The sequence below is a fragment of the Leucoraja erinacea genome, chromosome 7, assembly GCF_028641065.1.
Source record: "Leucoraja erinacea ecotype New England chromosome 7, Leri_hhj_1, whole genome shotgun sequence".
Classification (NCBI taxonomy): domain Eukaryota; kingdom Metazoa; phylum Chordata; class Chondrichthyes; order Rajiformes; family Rajidae; genus Leucoraja; species Leucoraja erinaceus.
Window position 1 is genome coordinate 14,982,499 of NC_073383.1, and position 15,401 is coordinate 14,997,899.

General features: G+C 40.6%; 1 protein-coding gene across 6 annotated transcripts in view; it reads right to left on the reverse strand.

The window, feature by feature from the left end:
* Positions 1 to 15,401, reverse strand: part of gulp1b (GULP PTB domain containing engulfment adaptor 1b) — a 317,776-nt gene that overhangs the window by 129,257 nt on the left and 173,118 nt on the right. The window contains exon 1 of one of the 6 annotated variants that reach the window (XM_055637820.1): positions 3,142 to 3,219. The exons of the other annotated variants lie outside the window; for them this stretch is intronic. The gene's annotated coding sequence lies outside the window, so the exon portion shown is untranslated. Of the gene's footprint in view, positions 1 to 3,141; positions 3,220 to 15,401 lie in introns of those variants that run through there. 6 annotated transcript variants of the gene reach the window in all.

Genomic DNA, 15,401 nt, shown 5'->3' on the forward strand with positions numbered 1-15,401 from the left:
TGAAATTTGGCCTCCTATGATAATCGCAGCCACTTTAACAGCCAAGGCCCCAAGGTCTACAACCTTCTTCATCACACACTCCTCCTTTGAAACGTTATTTATATCTACATCATTCTTAAATAACCTAATCAAGATGAATCAGCCTGGACACCAGCCTATATTCCAAGTGCAGTACCCCACATCTGCACTTTCCCAATGTGAATGTGAAGTAACAATCATGCTGGCCATCCATATCTGGAGACTTCCAGCAAGGTCACAACAGTGGTCAGGTGGTGCAGTCCTGCCCCAGCAACACCAAAAGCCTTTTACAGGAGGCAAAGCTTTGTCTCCTGTCAAATACTCAGAGACATTTAAAGCATCAGAATGAAAATAACTGTAAAAAAAATAAATTCAAAAAAGTTATCAATTTACCTATCCTTCTAACTTCGAGGCAAAATGAATGGAGAATCTGATCTCATCCCAGGTTGATGTGGCATTCAATTAGAGAGATAGATTAGCATAATGGTATACTATGGTATTCCCAACAAAATAGGGCTCTACTACTAATCTACGTACAAGGCACAAGAACAAATGTGGCGAAATGTTTCACTCAACATTTTCCACATTAACAACAGGGCTGCACAATGTCCAGGCATTATTTACAGAGGAATACCTGTGAGTCCATGGTTCACTCCAGCACCACTGGCTGCACCTAGCACAGTTCAGCTCAGTATCTCCAAACGTGGCTACAGTTCAAAATATATTTGTTGTTTAGAATTATACAAAACTTTCTTTAGCCTACAGCTGGAGAACAGCGTACAGTTCTGGCTGCCACACTCAAGGGTGCGATTGCAGAGGACACAGAGATTCACCAGGATATTACCTGGATAGGAGAGGCTGGGTGGACATACTTTGCTTTATTTTGAAAGGAGAAGGCCAAAGATGACCTGAAAGAGCAAACTAAATAATGTGAGGCAGGGAAAGGGTGGTTATTGAGAAACTTTCGCGTTTAGCAGAAGTGTTTATGAGGGAAAGTTTTAAGATACTGTAAGTGGTAGGCAACCTAGAGAGGATTTGAGGACAATATTTTTACCCACAGGATGGTTGAAATATGGAACTCGCTGAGAAAATGTTGGAGCCAGGTACTATTGGAAGACTTTTGCAAGATGTAACCTATAGACTCTGCCAAATAATCACAAATATGTCCTGCAATATCCTAAACATTAATATGCCATAGTTAAGATATTAAATTGTTTACATGCCTCAAAAGCAATATTAGCTAACACACCAGTACCATTGCAACTTACAAGAAATGACTGGAATTATATGGTGCAGCCGGGTGAACAAATTTTCCCCTCGATCAGAGCAATACATACTCGCATGCATGCACACACAGAGCCACGTGACACAACTATGGGGCATAAGACACAGCAACGGTGATTAAAGGCACCAAGTCATGCATGACATCACTTTGGTAAATGTCAATTGCAGCCAGACCATTGCCATGAATTAGACTGAATGCAACATGTTTAACGATTTACTTAAAGTACCATTAATTGTGCCACATGCTTTTCTTTTCCCCAACTTATTTCTGTCGGATTGAAAAATAATTCAGAGTTACCCCTGAATATAATTTCAAAACTATTAACTGCATTACACACTTTACATGCCCGACAGGTCACTTCTTAATAGATGGTAATGGAGTTTTTTTTTTTTTTTTTTCTTTTAACACACTTTCAAGCACGCAGTTTACTTAACCATCATCATTCATTTAACGCCAACTACTGCGGACTACACTTCACTATTATCCTCATTCTTCTCTTTTTCTATTACTGGTTAAAGTTTAAAAAAAAAAGAAGTTGTACACTAAATGTATTATTTTGCATATCTTGATTCAGATGTATGTACATTGCTTCCAATAAAAAGATTGTAAACACATTGACCAATTAAATGAAACATACAACATAAACTTTGACTTGCATGGAAGGATATCTTTAATATGTGAACCTTGAAAATGACTGCTCAAAATGCATCAAAATACACCAAAACAATTCTTAAACTGTGCTCACCAGATAGCCACACATGTATTCTGCAATATGGATCACTGACCAGAAATCATTGAAATGCCACACTGGAATTATCACTGCTCATAGGTATTCTAAACCCTGTAGAAGAAGGGTCAGAGCAGGCTGTACTTTTAGAGAAGGCTCTGCTCCTTCAACATCTGCAGTAAGATGCTGCAAATATTCTACCAATCGGTGGTAGCCAGTGCCATCTACTTCACTGCCGTGTGCTGGGGTGAAGTTTGCAGATGCCAATAGGATCAACAAACTCATCAGGAAGGCTGGCTCCATCTTAGGGGTGGAGTTGGATTCATGTGAGGTGGTCTTTAGTGATCGAGGGGAGGATGCTCCTCAAACTGTGGAGCATCCTGGACAATACAGCTCACCCCCTCCATGACACACTGGTCAACCTGAGGAGCACCTTCAGCAGCAGACTGGTTCCACCACGATGCAGCACAGAATGCCACAGGAGTGACTTCTTCCCTGTGGCTATCAAATCAGACAACTCCTCCCCATTCTGTTGTGGGATAGACGGAGACTGACTTCCCTTCACCCCCTCCCCAATCTTTGCACGTCCCCAATCCTTTCCACTCGTCACTTTAATTTAATGTTTCATGTATTTTGTGTTTTTATTCCGAATGGCAGATCAATTTCCCTCCTGGGATAAATACATTTCTATCGTATCGTATCGTATTGTACTATAAACAACTGCATTGCTTTTTCTGTGTCAGTTAAGTATAATTACGGGCATTTCAGGCCCGTAATCTGAAACTTTCCAATCTGTATGCTTTAGTATTGCACTGGTATTTGCATTTTTACCCAAGGTACTTTGCTCTGCTTGTCTCACCAAACCACTTCATTTTTGTTTTCATTTCATGGGCACAAGACTCACTTCATTAAGCTTAATTAATATATATTCTTTAATGTAGGAATTTATCCGTTTCTTTCTGGTGGTCTGTGTAGATACATAATACAAAAAAATGAAGTGTGACCGAGATGAAACTTCAAAAATATAATTAAAATTTGCAAATTATAGATGACCACTTAATAATTGTTCAACTTTGCAATCATTTTCTTTCCTCATCACCAATTTCCTTACCTTGCCAATTGACAATACAAGACAATCCAAGGTGATCCAAATTTATTCAAAACTTATTTTTCCGATATATTCATTTACAATCTAGTGGAGCATTTACTACCTGTTCAGGAAGGAGGGACAAAAATGTTCAAGGACAAAATTAAGCATAAGAATGATTGCATCCGCTTATAAAAGAGAAATTATTTTAATTGAGGCAATTTGCCAATACAATTAACAAGTGACAAGGCTTAACACTTTTCTGACATTATATAATAGTTTTGTGTCATGGTGTCAGAATTGCAATGAAGTCCTTAATGTCAGCAAAAAAAAAGTTGCATGTTGACTTAACTGGGGAGAGGGGGGGGGGGGGAGTGGGGAAGTGGGTGAGATGAACACATGCAAGTCCTTATCAACAGAGCTGCTTTAGAAATGGGCAACGACATCACGTACGTTGACATGTTCGCAACCTCACCTGATTCCTCACGCTGCCTTGGTGCGACAGAAAGAGCATCATGGAATTGAGTTTATTTAGCACCTTGGATGAATTGGCTGGTCCATAAGGATTCTCTAGAACTTTAGTAGATGTATCATGGAAAGTATTCTAATGAGATGCATCTCGGGCTGATATGGTAGCTACAGACATTACCCGACTTATGTAAACTCACACTAACATAAACAATTCTGTACTCTGTCCCTAGTGCAATCAAGGTGGTTTGTAATTTCCACACTGCACGATCACTAAAGTTTACATCGGAAAAAAGCTGGAAATAGTGACGCCACTTACCCAGAAGGCCACACACTGCAGAAAGTGTCACAGTGAATCGGAACAAGTAACTTGAGTGAAACACTAAGTGCTGGAGTAACTCAGCACGTTAAGCAGCATCTCTAGAGGACATGGGTTTACATTTCCTCCACGGATGCTGTGGTGAGGTTTGGAATCATTAGCTGCTCCCCAGTTGCATCTGAACGCTGCCGAGTTAGCGAGCAATAGTGCAACAGCATTGACATGCGGTTTGAGTCAATACTCTCAATGAGTTATTTTGGGCAGTGTACGGAAACGGACATAGAGTTGGCGATTCCGGCACGCATAAAATCTGACTTACATGAGGGTTCATGGAAGGCAACCCTTATGCAAGTTGGGGAGTGACTGTACTCTGCTCCTGACTGCCTGAACCTGCCTGAAGAGGGTGGTGAATACAGCTCTCTGTCCACCACAGGCTTGTCACTTCCTTCCACCTAGCCCATCTTCATGGTGCATTGCATCAGGAAGTATCGGCAACTCTGGCTATCCCCTTTTCCCTCGTCCATCTTCTGGGAGAAGATACAGGAGTTTGAAAGCCCAGACGTGCCAACGTTAGATCAACATTTCCTCGTGGCTCTTGAACTCCTACACCAATCAGGTTTCACATGGGGTGGGAGATTGCAGCCTTCACGTGGTCCACCTTGTTTCGACCAAGGCAATCAACCGGACGTGCACAAATAAGATCAAATAGAACAAGTTGACCTACAACTTTAGGCTGTGCGCGCCATACACAGGAAGAAGGAGGTTTCACATTTCCTTTGCAGTGGTGCTGTCACATACTCTTGACTCCATCCCATTCAGTTATTCTGTCGGTGGAATTTAGTATTTATCGTGCTCAATTTCAGATTGCAATACTATCTTTGTACCAGACTGCTGTTCTGTATCCATAGCTGCATTTATTGCATCTATCATTTTCATATGGTGTTTACTCTATGAGCTTCATGAAAACAAGGAATGTCATTGCAGCCTGGTATCTATGACAATAAACTAATGTGATCTGATTGGTTCTTTGGTGTTTGATTCATCCTAGTTGATGGAAATAAAGACTAGACAGAATTTTGAAGTCAGCAATAAAGACATAACACGTGACATTCCCCACACAGTTAGCCAGCTTTGTTTGCATTTGAGCAAACCAGAACTCCCAATTTAGTGCCGTAACTTATGCAAGCAAACCAAATAATCAAATAACCCCCAGGGCTGCAGAATCATAATGCTCAATAAACCATGCCCTTGGAATGCAGCACAGTTCCTTTGCCAACCTAAGTATTTACATGAGCAGTCCACATTAACCGAGCTGCTCAAAGGTTGTGTATCTCAGTGGGAGAGCCAGTATCGTCAATGGCTAGCATTATCTAAAGTTAGCCTGAAGTATTTAATAGAGCTGTGTTTTTTATGGCTGGCAGATGATCTGCAATGGAATTGTTAAACATGGCTGTGCACGGTGTTCTCTGTGGTCTTTGACAATTGTACGGAATCTTTAATGAAGGATGCCACAGACTATCAAAAGTGAATGTATCATGGATACTTACTATCAAAGGTAAGAGGAGATTCCTCAGGCAGGTAATGGAAAGATTTAATGCCAGAGAATACAAATATATCATAAACTGTTTTAAGATCTGCCACGAATAATTCAGCCTGGTGAAGCGTTCTTTAACATCCAATACCATCAAATACAACACAAGACATTACGCAAATACACCACATCCCTATAGTTCAACAACAATTTATCAATATGGACATGCACCAACATAGCTTTCCTAAGATCAAAGAGTAATGCTCCAAGCTTTACATCCATGTTGCGCAGATCAAAGGAAAATTCCAAGGATTGTCTACCAGCATTCTTGAGCATAATGGGCAGAAAACAATAGGAATAAACCACTCGTTTTCAGATTGAAAAGACTGAAGTGTACACTGCCACAGAGATCAATGATGGCGATTTACAATCTATATTAATGATTTGCATCGCAGATCAGGTGTAATATCTCCAGGTTCATTGAGAATACAAAGCTATTCGGCAACATGGGCATTCAGCAGGATACAAATAGGTTTGAGACGTGCACAAAAACACTAAATAACATGGCAGATGGAATATAATGTGGGGAAAAAAGTGAGGCCATCCTCTTCGGTGGAGAAAATAGACAGCATGCATTCCCCCAATTGGCAAGTGGCTGAAATATGCTGGTGTTCGGAGGACCTGGGTGGTCTTGTACATTAAATACTGAAAGTTAGTTTGAAGCTTCAGCAAGAGGGAAATATAATGGCATGTTGGTCTTTTTTGCAAGATTTGAGTACACGACTGTAAACATAGAAACATAGAAATTAAGTGCAGGAGTAGGCCATTCGGCTCTTCGAGCCTGCACCGCCATTCAATATGATCATGGCTGATCATCCAACTCAGTATTCTGTACCTGCCTTCTCTCCATCCCCCCTGATCCCTTTAGCCACAAGGGCCACAACTAACTCCCTCTCAAATATAGCCAATGAACTGGCCTCAACTACCTTCTGTGGCAGAGAATTCCACAGATTAACCACTCTGTGTGAAAAATGTTTTTCACCTTTAATCTCTAGATCGAATTATGCAGGGCACTGGTGAGACTGCATCTGTAGTATTGCATGTGTATATGTGTCATTTCCTAATCTAAGGAAATCGTGCAATTGTTGGAGTGCACCAGGTTGCTTCCTGCAGTTACAGATGTGTCCAATCAGTAGAGAATAAGCACACTGTGTCAATAATTTGAGTTGAGAAGAATGAGGGGAAATCTCAAAAATAAATATTCAAAGTTCTTATGGGATTCAACTATGTAAATGCAAGGATTATATTTCCATTGTTGGGGTGTCCAGTGTTGCAACCTCAAAATAAGAAGTCAGCCATTTAAAACAGTTCAAAAGACTTGTTTTGCACCTAAAGAGAAGGCACATTTGGATTTTTTTTGGTTACCCATTAGGGCTCTTCATATTCAGTTGCTGGGTACAGAAGAGGTCAATAGTAGGTATGTTGCAAAACCTACCTGAAACGTCGCTGAAGATCTGTCCCAGCCCGTATGCGCGATTTTGGCGCCGTTTAGAGGGGGGCGGGTTTAAAACGCAATTTACCCTAGGCTGTTTCAAGCCTATTGGAAAAATCGCTGTTCAAAACGGGTTTATAATTGCTTAGGTTAAAAATTAACCTTCCTCGACCTCTATGGGCTATACAGGGGACAAAAAATTTTTACATTAGCATCATCCCTTTTCAAAGTTTTAAGTAAATGGATAGATGCACAAATTTAGATCTAGTTAGGATTGAAGCTGATATTGGAATTTATAGCTACAATTCCTTCCATTTGTAACTAATGTAAATGAATTTAAAAATATGTTTTATTGTGAATTTCTTTTAATTTTTCAGGTCATTTCTTAAGAAATGGAAGATGTTCAGATCTAGATTAGTTTTATATTTGTAACTAACTAATTTTCAGAAGGCTCCAAGTAAGATTATTTTCTATTTGTTTCAGATAATCTGATAAAAATTTCATTCAGTTCTCTTAATGTTTAAGAAAGTTATGGGCTTTTGACTGTCCACGATCACAGCTTTTTTGTTATGTCCATAGAAAATCAGTAGGGAACAAGATGCTAATTTCCGAGTATGAAAATGGCCATAACTTTTTAAATACTTGAGATATGAAAGTGAATTAGGTGTCAAATTAAACTTCCTTTTATGCTTTATCTGATGGGATAAATTGCAGACTTGATTTTTAAAATCTCAAAATTTTGTCACATTGCTATCAATAGGTTTTTGATATTTCGAAGAAATTAAGCTCTATGGGTTTGGTGCAGAAAATGATACTGACCAAAAGATGATTAGCAGGAAAAAAGGAACTGTGGCCAACTCCTGTTCTCTTTCTTATACTGTTAAATCTGCTGCATTCTATAATGATGACAATATTCACAATTCTACTATTTCTGCTTTGTCAGTGCTTTTGCTGCTGTCAGTCTAAACCGCAGGAACCTGGGCTGAGTGTACAACCCATCCAGACTAAGAATTGCTTCAAACCGCCATCCAAAGCTATCTGTACATGAAATCATGAAGCCTTTTCTCAGCTATTCTGAAACCACTAAGGTTAAAGGAGGTCTGAAGAAGGTTCTTGACCTGAAACGTCATCTATTTCTTCTCTCCAGAGATGCTGCCTGACTTACACCAACATTTTGTGTCTATCTTCTGTTTAAGCCGGCATCTGCAATTCGTTCCAACACACAAGGTTGAAGAATGTCTAACTACAAAGTCAGATAAAGGTACCAAGACACTTACTTTCTTGGGTTCTACTTAAACAGATACAGAGCTCCGTCCTAAGCTGCACATTGTAGCTCTGCTGGCTGGGGTTGGGGACAGCACATTGGAGGGGTTGGGTGGGCTGCACCATATGTGGTGACCCAGAGCATGAAAATTATTTTAATATGCTTGGCTGCAGAACATGGTGCTCCATCGGACCCTTCGAACCTGAGTGAGAGGCCATCATCTACAAGTTGCATCTGCCTGAACCGATGTGCAGCACAGGGCAGTGTCCTCAATGGCTGCTCTGGGGGACACCCATTGACACAAAGTGGTGAGAGAGAACCTTTGGATTACCTAGCACTCTAGTCTAAGGCATTCTCCCTGCCAGCACTATGGACTCCTACATTCAATTGTCTAGCACTGAGACACACAATGAAGTCTGATGCAGTTATCACTGAGGCTCTTTGGGGAAAGATCATAACATGTAATGCTCTACTGCATTGCATACTGAACACCCTTTGGACAGATGGTCATGGATGTTATAGTTTTAAAAAATTACAGCAAGCTGATAAAGTGCTAAGCTTGTAGTAAAACAGATCATCTATCTTGGATTGTAAATGGTTAAGTGAAGATATACTTCACATATTTCACAAAGTAAATTTTCAGACAGTGTGGGACAGCAACTACCTCACAGCATTAGAGACCCAGGTTTGATCCTGACCTTGGGTATTAACTGTGTGCAGTTTGCATGTTTTCTCCCTGTGGCTGTGAGTTTCCCACCAGGCTGTGTCTTTCAATATATCAAGACGGCAAAGGATTTCAGTATGATTTAACAAATGATTTATATCTAGTAGGATGATAGCTTTGCATCAGAATGCTCATTTCTGGCTGCTGATGTAAACGTTGCTACTTCTGAAATGTAAAATACTTTATCCACCATCCCCAGCCAATACTTGGTGATTGATAGCATTAAATTTGACTGACTGGATAGTCTATTTTACTTGTGGATAGAGCTGTCATCATTTTAGCTTGTACCCAAATTGCATCACAGATAATCTGGCTAACTCTCAAGGCACATGGGTCAATGGCCTAAAATAGTCATTGAAACTTAGCTTGTGCAAATTGATTTTTGTAAACAAATTGCAATTTGGGGATTAGTGTGGTACAGTGGCGCAGCAGTTATGTACATCCGCCTTAGATCCGAGTTCCACTTCGGTTTACAAAAACAAGACATAAAGTTCCGGAGTAACTCAGCAGGTCAGGCAGCATCTCTGGAGAAGGTGGAGAGACTGCATTTTGGGTTGGGACCCTTCTTCAGACTGTTTGCAGTAAGACGGGAGAAAGCTGAAAGACAAGTGGGGATAGGACAAAGCCTATTGATTCAGTCTTAAGAAGGGTTTCGGCCCGAAACCTTGCCTATTTCCTTCGCTCCATGTGATGCTGCCTCACCCACTGAGTTTCTCCAGCATTTCTGTCTACCTACTAATTGATAGACAGTTACAGGTGAAGGGGAGTTTGATTTGCAGATGGTTGGACAAAGGCCAGAGAAGAAAAACCAAACGGCAATAACGAAGATAAGGAGATAACGAAGAAGAGGCATTAACTTCCTCGTATGTTGCAAAACAAACTTGGTTAATAAAGTATTATTGTACTGCAATGTATTGTATTGTAAATGTGAAGACAGAGGAAGGCATATCAGTGGAAGGAGACGGTTATTGTCTATGCATAATTGTCATGTCCTCTCCTAATTACATTTTTTGTCCTCAGGATGTTCTGTTTATCTCCCAAATCCCAAATGTTAATTACCCCTGAGTGAGGATTAATGAGAATAAGTCGCAAGGCTGCAGGAAAATAAGAATAGACTGCTCCATTGGGAGCTGTCGTGGGCATAATCTGTTGAATGCCCTTCTCTTGTTTGTTATGTATAAAATACAATCTAAGAATTGGGGGGGGGGGGGGGGGGGGGGGGGGGGGTAACGGAGGGATTGGTCAAGTTGGAAACAGCAATGAACATGGTGACGTCACACATACTCCTCTTGTATTCAATTTTCTCTCTCATAGCTGTGGCAAATCATGCCCTCCTCCCACTGCAAGTATTAGGATCTCTCTCCAATTTCTGGCAGGATTTATTTGCCCAATCTTTCCCATCTTTGCCCATTCTTACAGTACCCTGGTCCCACACCACTTCGCAAATCTGGTGAGCCTCATGTTAGTAGTAGGGAAGTTAATGGAGAAGATTCTGCAGGATAGGTCTTCCTCCCCTTTGGAAGTGAATGGATTAATTAGGGACAGTCAGCATGGCTTTGTACACGACAGGTCATGCCTACTAACTTGATCACATTTTTTTGAGGAGGTGATGAAGGTGATTGATGAGGGTTGGGTGTTTTCAACATGGATTTTAGAAAGGCATTTGATAAAGTCCCCCATGGGACTTTATATAAAAGTTTGCAACTGACAACAAAATTGCTGGGGTCATAGACTGTGAGAAACGCTTTCAAAGTATACGGTGGAATACAGAACAGCTATAAAAATGGGCTGAGAAATGGCAGATGAAGTATAATCTGAGCAGGTATAAGATGTTGCACACTGGGAGGTTGAACGTAAAGGGAAAATATTATGTCATGACCCTTAATAGCATTGATATACAGAGGGATCTTAGGATCCATAACTCTCTGAAACTGGCACCACAAGTAGATAGAGTGGTAAAGAAGGCACATCATGTGTCAGGCCAGTGGTCGGGCCATTGAGTACAAGAGTCAAGAAGTCATGATGCAGCATTGTAGGACTTTGGTTAGACCACATTTGGAGTATTGCTTGTTATTCTGGTCATCCCACTACAGGGAGGATGTGAAGGCTTTTGAAAGGGTGCATAGGAGATTTACCAGAATGAAGATTAGAGGGTATTAGAAATTAGGTGCAGGAGTAGGCCATTCGGATTAATACCCCTTGCATTAGAGGGTATTAAATAAGGGGTTGGACAGACTTAGATTGATTTCTCTGGAATGCTGGAGATTGCAGAGAGACATATATGAAATTGAGAGGCATGGATAGGGTAAACTGCCAGAATCTACTTCTCAGGATGGAAATGTCAAATAATAGAGGGCATAGGTTTAAGGTAAAAAGAGCAGAATGTAAAGGACTTGTTTGGGGAAACTTTATTTTCTTTGAGGGTGGTAAATGCTTGGATGTGCTGCCGGGAAAATGTGCTGCCGGGGTTGGTGGTTAAGGCGGATGCTACAGTGGCATTTAAGAGACTTTTGGATTAGCACGTGGAAATGCAAGGCTATGGATAATGTGCAGGTAAAGGATTGGGTTTTCATCATGTTCGGCATTTTGTGGGCCAAAGGCCTTTTCCTGTGCTGTACTGTTTTATTTTATCAGGTCTACGTTGTTTTTGGTACTGCATCTAAATCTCCACAATTAAATTCTTGGAAGCCCCGTTACTATGGAGGTCCAACTTAACTACCATCAAATTGCAGGTAGACAAAAACGCTGGAGAAACTCAGCGGGTGAGGCAGCATATATGGAGCGAAGGAATAGGTGACATTTCGGATCAAGACCCTTTTTCAAACTGATGTGGGGGTGGGGGGGGCGGGTAGAAGAAAGGAAGAGGCGGAAACGGTGGGCTGTGGGAGAGCTGGGAAGGGGAGGGGAAGGAGGGAGAAAGCAAAACAACCTGAAATTGGAGAAGTCAATGTTCATACGGCTGGAGTGTAAACTACCCAAACCCATCATCAGATTGCAGTCATGTTCATCGTATTCCCAGATTACAATGCTAGTCCTTGATACTGACAGATCATTGCTCCAGTCATATTTAATTTTGTACAATACCCCTTGTGTCATGTGCATTCTCCAAAGCACTCCACAAATGGAGTGGTGCATCAATTGCATAAATGCCACCCTGTGCTCAATAATATTTACAACTGTAAAAAGATTGAAGCATTGCCAAGTACATATTAAATTATACTGTGCCGGTGGATTGCCTGTGGTTATGTGGGGAACTACTGGTCGGATGCAGTTCATAGCAGTGCTATGTTGACATTCATACCAAGCAATGCCACATTGGGTCCCATTACATCCACATTGAACTCCACTCACCAATAGATTGTTTTAAAACATAATTCAATTATAATATAATATCACGTGACATTTAGAAACAGCAGAATAAGTATTTGACTTCGATATCATGTTAATAAACAATCAAGGTACAGCCCAGGCAGGGCCCTTAGTTATGGTCATCATTTGCAACCACCCTGCCTTATGGGATAGCCTCTTCATCAAAGCCGAGAATTAGTTTGGCTTGGTGTGTCCATGGGGATAGCACCAGAGATGAACTCAAGGTGCAGAATGGATCACGCCCATTTTAGCTCATTGTTCGTCACTAACATTGTTTAGTAGTAAACTGGCTCCATGATCTTTCATGGCACTGCTTCCATATATGTACATGTGCATCCCCACACTGGTGCATTGTTTAGATTCAGATTATTTTTTTGCCTGCAGTTTGCGATAGTAATGGTATGATGAGAAGCTAAGGGTTTTTGGTAAACAGAGCTCTCTGTGTGCAGTGGTGTGAAACTTTCCTGGCCTGGTAGGTTACAGCAGACTATTGATTAATTAATAGTATATCTAGGTACACCAGAAATTTAATGTTCTCATACTGCCTAGCAATATAAAAATGTGGAAACTATGTGAATCAGCCTGAAGCTGCCCTGTCCTGTGTATTCCAAAAATTAATCATTAATAAGCAGATTACTGGTGAATAATCACAGAATAAAATGTAGAACTTTAAAGCCCAGAAACTAGCCCCTCTATCAGGTCTCCCCATCCATTTCCAACACTTCAGAGAAAACAACCCACATTTGTCCAACCTCTCCTTATCACTAATATCCTCTAATCCAGGCAGCATTCTGGTAAATTCATCTGTTTCCTCTCCAAAGTCTCCACATCTTCCCTGCAATGGGCCAAACATAACTGCACAGAATATGGTGTAACCAAAGTTTTGTAAAGCTGCAACCCAACTAACTTATGCTCTATGCCTTGACCAGTGAAGGCGAGAATGCCATACGCCTTCTTTATCATGCTACCTGCTTTCAGGAAACTATGGACTTGGACCCCAAGATCTTGCTGTAGTTTGTAGATCTTGATCTAATTAATGATCTCAAGGGTTGGAGATCTTGCTCTAATTAATGCTCTCAAGGGTCTTGCTATTAACATTATACTCTCCCCTTACATTTAACCTCCCAAAGTGAAACATCTTCCGCATGCTCAGATTAAACGCCATCTGCCATTTCTTCGCTTATGTCAATAACTGATCTAAATCCCACTGTATGCTTTGACAACCTTCCTTACTGTCTGCAACTCCACCAAATGTGTTGTCATCTGCAAAATTACTAATTGACCACTGTCAATGGCCACTGTCCGCAGAAAACTTCATGAACAGAAATACATAGGCTACACTGCAAGATGCTAACCACTAGTTAGCTGCAAAAATAGGATGGCCACATGAGAGTTTGCAAAGAAATACTTAAAAGAGCAACCACAATTCTGGTGAAAGGTCTTGTGGACCGATGAGATGAAGATTAACTTATATCAGAGTGATGGCAAGAGCAAAGCATGGAGGAGCGAAGGAACTGTCCAAGATCCAAAGCATACCACTTCATCTGTGAAACACGGTGGTGGGGGTGTTATGGCTGGGCATGTATGGCTCCTGCAGTTACTGGCTCACTTGTCTTCATTGATGATACAACTGCTGATGGTAGCAGCATAATGAATTCTGATCTGCATATACACATCCTATCTGCTCAAGTTCAAACAAATGCTTCAAAACCCATTGGCCGCGGTTCATTCTACAGCAAGACAATGATCACATACTGCTAAAGCAACAACGGGCATTTAATGTCACATACACCAATTGGTGTAGTGAAATTTGAGTTGCCATTGCAGCACACAAATAAAATAAACACAACATTATAAAAATTACCATTAAACATAAAAACATCCCCCCACAGCGGGATCAACGTTTCCCACTGTGAGGGGAGGCAGAAAATATTTTCAAAGCTAAAAAATGGTCAATACTTGAGTGGCCAAGTCAATCACCCAATCTGAACCCAACTGAGCATGCCTTTTACATGTTGAAGAGAAAACTAAATGTGACTAGCCCTCAAAACAAGCATAAGCTAAAGATGGCTGCAATGCAGGTCTGGCAGAGCATCACCAGAGAAGACACCCAGCAACTGGTGATGTCACTGAATCGCAGATTTCAAATAGTCATTGCATGCTAAGGATATGCCACAACATACTAAACATGACTACTTTCATTTACATGGCATTGCTGTGTCCCAAACATTATGGTGCCGTGAAATGGGGGTATAAACACTGCTGTAATGACTACATGGTGAAACCAAAATGTATAAAAATGACCTTCATTAAAATCTGACAATGTGCACTTTAAACACATGTGATTTTTTCTATTACAAATCTCACATGGTGGAGTACAGAGGCAAATAAAGAAATGATGGGTCTTTGTCCCAAACATCATGGATAGCACTGTACCTCTACTACAACCCCTGACATATATTCCAGACAGCTACCATTCTGTGGGGAAATAAAAAACTTGTGGTACACATCTTAAACTTTGCCCCTCTGACCTGAAGCTATGCCCTCTAGTCTTTGATATTTCCACCCTGGGAACCTTGCAATTGCATGAAAAAATTAGAAACTGCTCAAGGTAACAAACGTAACACAGCAGAAGTAGGGAACGCCTTTGAGAGACAGTTTCAATTGACAAAACATTGGCAGTCAAACAATCACAACACATTTAAAGTAAAATCTAGTCACCAATACACTTGGTACGTAGTTATTTTACATTATGTATGACACATGAGAAAGTATTTCCATATAATAAATGCTGCCTGGTGAACTAATATTGAAGGAATTGAAGAAAGTATATTGTAATATGAATCAATCTGCAAAGTATCCCCATGCTAAACATTTGACATTTGGAATGATTATGGTGACAGCTTTGATAAATAAGTTGCATTTTAGAAAGAAAACCAGTTTATTTAATTGTTACGCATACAAGGGGTTAAAACCTTTGCAAGGGAAATCATGTTCCTATTGAACTTGATACAATGGTTTCTGTAAGTTACTTGGCATAAAATTGCAACACAAGGAACTGCAGATGCTGGTTTGGCATAAAATTGTACTAGGCCCTTAAGACAAAAATAAATCTGT